Genomic DNA, 6,939 nt, shown 5'->3' with positions numbered 1-6,939 from the left:
CATTGAGGGTCTGTTTGATTGAAGGGATGAAAAAGTGGGAGGATAGAAAACTGAGAATGAATAAAAAATATTTAGTGTAAATACTGATGTATGCTTAAAGACTGGTACCAAACTAAAATGCAAATAAGATGATTGGATATCTTTATACATTGAGGGTCTATTTGATTAGAGGGATAAAAAAGTGGGAGGATAGAAAATGAGAAATGGATAAAAAATATTTAGGATGAGTTTGAATACCGCTTATTTTGTTGAAAATTGAAAACTAAAAACAATAATAAAAATAATAATAATAATAATAAAGTTACTGTTTATACGCTTAAATGCACTATTTATGTCCCATGAACAGTGCAATAGGCACTGGTTAAAAAAAAAAAAAAAAAAAAAAACCAAAAACATGTCGTGGACACAATAATCAGTACTCAAACCCAACCTTAGTGTAAATACTGATCTATGCTTAAAGATTGACACCGAACTAAATTGCAAATAAGATGATTGGACATCTTTGTATATTAAGGGTCTGTTTGGTTGGAGTGATGAAAAAATGGGAGAATAGAAAATTATTTTTGGTTTTCTCTCGTATGTTTTTGGTTGAGAGGATGGAAAAATGGAGAGATGTAATACTCATTTGTTTGGTTGTGAAGAAAAATGAGATAGTGGAAAATAAAGCTAGTATAACTTTACTTATATGCCCCTACTATATAATATAACAAAAATAATATATTTTTTTTGTAATCATTAATTTTTTTTTTTTTTAAAACCCACTGTTTTATTTGACAACACATTAACAGAAACAAATCAAAAAAAGAAAAAAAGTTTATGTTTGATTCAACGAACAAACAAAAGAAACAGAAAAAGAAAAAAGAAAAAACAATAGTAGCAAAAACAAACAAACTGAAACAGGCGACCATGAAAAAGACAAATTGAAATAGCAAAAGACTTATTTGTCTTTATTTTTTTTATCCGATTTCCCCTTTAGTTTTCTCCTTCATTTGGAGAGAAAACATTTTGATCAATCTGAGGAGAAAACACCCGGGTCTTACCAGTTTTCTACCTATAAATACTCCCAACCAAACACACCAAAAAATTTCTTTCCTTCCTCTTTTTCTCTCCCCTTTTTTTTTCCATCCTCCCTAAAATGAGGGTGGCTCTATGATTTTTGTCTAGAGGGGTCAATAAGATTAAATCAACGCATAAGTCCACCAATTTTTGTTTGAGGAAAATCATGTTCATGAAGTTGACAAGGTTTTTTTTTTTTTTTTGTAAATAATATTTTCTTATTTCATCTCAATCATTAGGATGATAAAATGAAATCTTTTTTTTGTTTTCCAGGGTCTAAGGAAGATTGTTTCTATCAACAACCATGCTTAGACGATGAATCTTGAGTAAGAGATGAATCTTGGGTAGTAGATGAATCTTGTAGTCTATGGAGTTTCCTTATTACAAATTTGTTCATAGTACTAACAAAAAAATAAAAAATAAACTATAAGTTTATTTGACAATTTTTGCAATTCTTTAATTTATAAGTTTATAGTTCTTTAAATGTTTTATATTTTTATTGTTGTGTAGCGTTAATGTGCGGACCCACACAAATAGCCAACCACCACTCCTCACAAGTCACAAATTCGGTCAAATAGTCAAAGTACAAAAGTCAAACTCATAATATCAAAACAATACAAACACTATTACAGTAACAATATACAGTAAAGACACAGGAAAAAAAAGAAAAGAAAAAAAAAGGTCAATTTTTCAAAGACTCAAAACTCAAAAAAAAAAAAAATCAAAATCAAAACACTATAACACCCTTCCCCCCCGCCCCCCCCACAACACATGGTCAAAGACTCAAAACTCAAAAAAAAAAAAAAAATGAAAAGACTATAACCCCACATAGTCAATGTTCAATGAAAGAGTATATCAAAAAACTATAAACACACACTTTCACAGTGAAAGAAAGAGAGAAGGAGAGAGCTGAAAAATCAGATCAAGCGATAGCAAATCAAGAATATATTTTTGACATATATTTGCCAAGTGTAATAAAAATGGGAAAGATTGGGAGAGTTTTAAATAGGAGAACAACCTTAAGAGCACTCATATCAAATGAGCTAAATATTTTAGCTTTTAACTCCTCAAATTATTTTACCACCTTACTCTATAAAACAGCCAACATCAATTGTTTTATTTTAACATTCAACACATTAAAATAATATAAACAATACAATAAAATATAATATCCAACACAATAAACTTTAGCTACATCCAACACAACCACAGCCACAACCATAGCCACCACCACCACCACCCACAACCACAACACCTAACCATCACAATCCCTCCAAATTACAATCCACCAAACCCAACAAAAATAACCACCCAAAACCACCATCACCACCACCCACATGAGCACAACCCCTACAAATTAGAACCCCTACCACCCAAAATCAAATTTCAAACCCACCAAAACCCATTGTGAGACCCATGAGATGAGCCACCTATGAACCACAAAGTCGACCCACAACATTGACCCATGACTACAACCTGTGCCACCACCACAACAGAGATGCTGAAGTGAAAAAGAAAGGCAAGAGAGGAGGAGAAGAAAAAAAGAAGAAGAAGGAAGGGAGAGACACAGAGATGCTGAAGAGAAAAAGAAAGCCAAGATAGGAGGATGAGAAGAAGAGGGAGAGAAAAAAGGGTGAGAGACGAAGTAACAGAGATGATGAAGAGAAAAAGAAAGAAAGAGGAGTGACAGAGACGGTAAAAGAAAGAGAAAAAAAAACATTTTAAAGAAAATATGAGACAGAATGATATAAAATTTTATTGTTTTTTATAACTTTGGAGCTACAGTAAAGTGTCATCTTTGACACTTTACTATAGCTTGGTTGCTAAAAATTATAGCAATAGCACCATTGATGTAGCCTTATTTTGTGGTGCGGTTTGTCAAAAAATAACAATTTGGTAATATAAGAGTTTTTTTTTTTTGAAAAAAAGTAATATAAGAGCTTTGATGTGAATGCTCTAACAAAAAATAATTCTTTATACAACAACACAATATATGTTGAAGGGAAAAACTTAAGTACAGTATGTTAGATTCTCCACTAAAATTGTTTCACATGTTTAATTTACCCACGTAAATCCAAAAAGTGTCAAAGTCATTTAACGGCAAATTGCCATCTCCATGCAAGTTGCGTAGAGCCCGAAACCCTTGTGCTTGAATCTCAAGACCTTAATTCACAGCCAACAAGACCAGCAAGACCACCAACACATGACCATCGAAATACAACTCCTTTGTCATTTCATCCCATCACCCAAACATAGCAACCCATGGCCACCAAAGCAACCGCCATTGATTTGATGTCCCCTCACCCAAACCCTGCAACCAAAGGCTGACAGTGCTATCTAGGATGTGGAAACGGTCTTTTAGGGGTTGTTGGAGGGAGTCTAACGAGGCTTTAGAGGTAGAGGTGATGCCGATGGGACTGTTGGCGACCACTTTTGCAAAGGCCAACGACTTTATCAGTGATATTGGAGTGGGCTATAGTTGTGGTGGGAGTTGAGGAATTTGTAGGTAGTTAAGTTGGGGTGAGTTTGGGTCTATGACAATCCGATTGGAAAGGAGGTTTGGGTTTCTGAAGTTGTTTTTGTTTCTTTGCCAATTTGCTACCATCATTGTTAATAACTTTGACTCTTCACAAAACATTTGCAACAAATTTAGGTAGTAACTTGTTATTGGTTCTAATTTGAATTTACCACTGAAATTATTTTTTAAACACAAGTAAGACCCAATAACAACTTGCCACCTATGATTTGTTTTGAAAGTATTGTAAAAATATTGTGTATATATTTCTAAGTTTACATAAGTTTTGCCCTAAGAAGGAAATGTAAATGCTAATGTGTACTTAAAAGATAGTCAATCAAGCTACGGATCTACAATAGTTTTTTTTTTTAAATTACTTTTTGCCTTTTAGTTTCCCTTTAGTTACACAATAAAGTTAAGGCCTTTGTTCAAATTTTGTTTTTGGTTGTAGAAAATAATACGTGGGTTACATATATGGATAAAATATGTGGGTTATATTTGGTGGCTCATATAGTGTGACGGTGGTTGGTGAATTTGAGAGAGACGGTTGAATTGGTTTGTATTTGTAAAAGAGTGAGGTGGTGGTTGGCTTGGATTTGAAAATTGGGTAGGCAGTAGTGCAGACTACTTGATGGCAATTGGCCTTGACCAGATATGTTGATAATATTGGTGACGGTGGTGGTGGTGGTGGAGATGGACTGAGTTTTTATTTATTATTTATCTTAGGTAATGGAAATTAGGAAAAGTATAATGGTGGGAGTTAGTTAAAAAGGTGAACATGCGACAAATTTTTATTAGCAAAGGATGGAGTAATAAAAGAAAAACGAGATTGAGGATTTAGATTCCATTTAAAGACTGATATCAAACTAAAATGCAAGTAAGATGATTGGATTACCTTGTACATTTAATGTGGTTTTTCTAAATTGTAGTTCTTTTTAATTTTTATAATTGATTTCCCCTTGGAAATACTCAAAAGTCAAAATGGTCTAGCTCCTAATTATTAAGGCTTATAGGTAACGATCTTTGAGTATTGTTATTCAAGATGATTTGAAAATTGTGGTTTAAAAAGTGTTGTAAAAACATGTGTTTAATGTATTAATAATGTAAATAATATGTTTGGTACCATATCTCAAACAACATATATATATTTTTTATACAAGATATAATTTCTACTCTAATCTAATCTAAGTGTATATATGTGTGAAGCTTCCTCCTGGAGACTTGAACCTCGGTCCTTACCCCCCACACCCGTCAAACAACATATTTTAAAATGTGATAAAACATAATTGTGTGTTTAGCAATTGTGTGTTTTTTTTAAGTATTATTTTTTTGACATAAACAGTAAAATAAATATTTATTTATTGTCAAAGACTGTAGCTCTCTCTGCTTCCTCTTTGTCTAAGAGAACATCCCTGCTCATCCCATCTCCCTCTTTGCTCTTCTAAACTTATCACAACTAATCAAATTAACACAACCCACAACTAAGCTACAAAGGAAGAGAAATTTCAATCATAGCCCCTAAAAAAGAAAAAAAAAAGAAAAGAAAAGAGAGTGAAAGAGGAATAAATTGTAAATTGGACACCATGGATACCAAGACTGAAACATTGCCTTATCCAATGCCTTGAGTTATGGTGCTGATGCATTGTGAGGGAGAGAGGACTGAGCTGATAGATTAAGGGTGGTTGGGTTTGGAGTTATAGGTCTGCTGTTGCTGGTTTCAACGCGTTGAAGAAGAGGGGTGAGAAAGAAAAGAGAGATGGAGGTCTGATGAGAAAAAGAGAAGAGAAAGACACTGTTTTGTCACATCAACGTGGGATTTTTTTTGAAAATAACTATAAAATTCAAACTATTTTGTTAGTTGACAACGTTTCTAAACTATTTAGGAAACTAGCAACTCGTGTCTATTAGACTCGAGTTCCTGTAGCAAATTGAGTTTAAGAGACTTGATTTCTGTGTGCTAGCGGACCTGTCGTGGATTAAAAAAATTCACGTGGAAATCGACTCTTTAAGACTCGATTTTCGTCATCTTCTTCCTTCATTTTGTATTTAAGATCTAGAATCTATCTCTTCCAATTCCCTTATTAGAGCCTTTGAGTTTTCAAAAAATAAAAACCAAAATAGAAAACACACAAAACTTGGTTTGTTTCATTTTCTTTGGTTTTCCAAACAGAGAGTGAATAAAAAAAGGTACCTGGACTTGAGCGTTGTAGTTGGAACGATTGGACGAGAGCTCCTGAAATAGAAATAGAATCTCCTCCATTATTGAAGCCCATTGATCCATATTAGTGCCACAACTAGAAGTGGGTAAAAGAGGGACTGAGGAAGACCCACAACTATGCGTAGCACTTGGAGTCGGCAATTGAAAAATCATGATTTTGTGTGGGTTTGTGTTTTCTGGTATTTTTTGCTGTGGGTAATGTTTTCAATTTTGCTGTGGGTTGTGTTTTCAGATTGTTGGGTTGAGGGAACTCGAGTTCCACGTGGATTTTTTAACCCACCTTAGCTATACACCTCAGAAATCGAGTCTTTGAGGCTCGATTTGCTATAGTAAATCAACTTTCATAGATTCGAGTTGTTAGTTTTTTAAATAGTTTGGAAATATTACTGATTAATAAAATAGTTTGGCTTTTATAATTATTTAAAAAAAAAAAATCCCATCAACGTGGGTTCCATGGATTACGAAATATTTACAGTAGTCCTATTATTTTAGCATTGTTTGAAACGCGAAAACACGCATTTTTTGAACAACATAGGCTTGGTTTGGATACAACATTTTTTTTTCCTGTGCATGGGTTTCAACAGGGACAAGATTATTGTTCATCCACTATGCGGTACGGTTCATGCACGGTGCGGTTACTATTCATGCACTTTTCAGCTACTTTTTCATTAAAAATAGGTCCCACAACACTATTTATATATTTAAAAATTATTTTACTATAATATTTTCAGTTTTCAATTTTCAACTATATCTAAACGGACTCATAACTTAAGAAAAAGAAAAAAACCCTACCAAACAGGTTGTAATACATTGAAGATATAAAAGTCAGCTAGGGTTGATTTTGACGCACACAACCTATGAAACAAGATGTGTCGGCAAATCAAAGTCAATGCCCAATAGAATAAAGAAACACCATGTTGGAAGTCATATTTTCCTTGTACGTCTTATTAAAGATTAAGGAGATGATAATGGATGATTTTATTCAATGAAAGATCATTTTCAAGCATAACTTTGATGAGAGATGCTTAATTCTTCATTAAAATATTTTGTAGCATTATCTATCAAGCATTTTAATTTGATAATTATATATATATATATATATAATAATTATAAAATAATGGCTAACATATGACCACAGAGACCTGCCAGT

Source organism: Castanea sativa, chromosome 12, assembly GCF_040712315.1.
Source record: "Castanea sativa cultivar Marrone di Chiusa Pesio chromosome 12, ASM4071231v1".
Lineage (NCBI taxonomy): Eukaryota > Viridiplantae > Streptophyta > Magnoliopsida > Fagales > Fagaceae > Castanea > Castanea sativa.
This window is presented reverse-complemented; position numbering follows the sequence as displayed.